We start from the raw sequence: 2548 nt of genomic DNA, 5'->3' as shown, positions 1-2548 counted from the left end.
AGGAGAAGAACAGAGTCTTTCCGTTATTGATAACTTTTAGCTGTGCCGGGTTTATCAGGAAGGCCTGCAAGTTTTTGTCCTGTAAGGGCTTTATCATTCCTCTTAGCCGCCATCGTCTCTCCACCGTAGTGTGGCAGAAATCCGCCTGACGAAGAATGAAATCCCTTCACTACTCCGTCTTGCATTTGGTATTGCCAGATCCGATACAGCTTGACTCAAAATAACATTTCCAAAAAAGATCAGGACTGCCCTGGGCTTGTACCCCTCCTTGGTGTTTCTTCTCATTTTGAAGGGAGTACGATGGACTCTTTGCACCTCAGTAGACCAATTCCATCCACTCAACTCGGGAAATGCATGTCTAAATAACTTTATAATTAGGCTTTCCTGTTTTCAGTTTCTATTTTTGGTAAATTCTGGTGGTGTTTTTTCAGTGTTTTCCAGTGATTTCAATACCTTAAAAAAACAGTGGTTATCAGTGGTTACCCATTTTCGCTCCATTAAAAACAACAGAAACTGTGTTTTTCCGGTGTTAACTAACGTTTTGCTTTTATTATTGCTTGCTTTCTGCACTGATAATGCATGACATATATAAAGTGTACCACAGTGTAAGTGAGGTCCAAATAAGTTTTTACAGATCAAACTTATTGTAGTACACCATAAAATACCTTCTTCAATGAGTCTTTCATAATGCACACTCACTCTTTCCTTCCCATGTATCTGTGAAAAGTCCCTCTCAACATTGACGGATGCACAATTGTTTCACAGGAAGGAGCCTGTGTTCCAAACCATCGAACCAGGGCCGCAGCAGGCTGTGGCCAGATGATGGCTCAGACCAGGGCACATGGGAAGGGTTCGTCCACAGCAGAGGCAAGGAGAGGCCCTCAGTGAGGACCATACGGCTGCCCTACTGTAGTGACAGCTCTTGTGCATGTTTTACCAAATGTATTTGCTCCCGAATTCTCAATTCACATCTTGATTGCAGTAACATTATTACTGCGGGGCCCTATCCCTCAAAGTTAACGCCCAACTGTAGATTAGGGCCTCAGTAGGGTCTGTCTACACCATGCACCTCTACCAACCCTGCGGTCATACACAACAGAGTAGCTTCTTACTCGACCAACCAGAAAGCACCTTGGGTCCTCTACAAGGTATAGGAGAGCACTACGGCAGCACGATTGCAGTGACATGCTGAATTTGTAAGAGCAATATCAGCATATGCCTCTTAACGTTCATTAACTTTGTAGAGCTGCTGCCAGACTGGTAAGATCACAGCATAGTGCTACCTGACTCTGAATACCAGTCCTGGGCAGCTCTTGGAGCGCAGCAGCCAAAAAGACCAATCAGCAAATTATGCCTGATGATGCTGACAGAGTAGCTACACCACACAAGGCCTAGTTGGATCCCTAGTCTGTCTGCTTTTCTGACACATTCCAGCTGGAGACCACTTCCCCAATATAGGGCCTGAGGGTACGCCAAGTGTCAAAGTACTGTGCAGAGCAACATTATATGATCTCTCCATTACTGGGTTGGTACGATCACAATCTAGTACCACCTGACTTAAAATCATTGTTCCTGATAGAGCTGAGACAGGAGTGTAGTCAGCATAAAAAACACCCACTCTATGCACAGGCCCACAAGTGAGGCACCAGCTATCTTGAACAAACATCTAGTCTGCTAGCTTTTATGTTGCCTGGTGGCAACAGAAAGGCTGCTTGTTCCAGGAATGGGCCCTGATAAAGGCTGGTCAAGGAAGAGGGTTGACAAAGATCCGACCCTAGTTGCCAGGAGTGCGTATGAGCTGAAAATGGATAATAAATTCTGAGTTGTTCAGTGCAGGGAGCTCCAAAGAGATGCAAGGCACTGTGCCAACATATATAGATGCAAGGTACACCATTAGTGGATATAAGCACTCTGCCAACAGATAAAAAGTGTAGCAGCATATGAAAGGTGCATCGTTACGACACCTCGTTTGTTGATGACAGATGATGGAGTGGTTTATCATCTGTAGCAGCCACCCCGTCCTCTCAAGGAACGAGTCAAGTACTGCCTTCTGCCGTCTTGGTGGTGACTGCTGGAGGGTGGACATCATCACTCATACACTTTATCACTGTGGCCTTTTGAGAACCACTTGATGGGGATTCTGAAATGCTACTTTGGGCCAGAAAGTAACAAGTGCTCTTTCAAAAAACTAGCCCGCTTTGCCCAGATTCAGTTCACCCACTGAGCCTTCCTTCTTCCCCTCTCCTATTTATGCAGCTTTCTGGAGAGATTTGCCTTCGGTAAGTAAAAGTGCAGTTAAAGGAAATGTAAATGTGTGGGGGAGGGGCTGTGGCCTTTCTTCCTAAGTTGTGCTAAGCAGCCAGGCAGTTAATTTTACAATTGTTAAAAGGCACTGATCCACCTTTCTGTTAAAGGAAGATGGAAGGTTTGTGCTCCCAGCGCTACTCAGGGATAGCATGGGAGACAGAATTTTGAAACCAAACTGTGTACATAAGGGCAAAATGTGCATGTGAAATGGGTTCACCATTGTGGCTTGACAGCCACCTGC

Source organism: Lissotriton vulgaris, chromosome 6 (genome assembly GCF_964263255.1).
Source record: "Lissotriton vulgaris chromosome 6, aLisVul1.2, whole genome shotgun sequence".
NCBI classification, from domain to species: Eukaryota; Metazoa; Chordata; class Amphibia; order Caudata; family Salamandridae; genus Lissotriton; species Lissotriton vulgaris.
Note: the sequence above shows the minus strand (reverse complement) of the source record.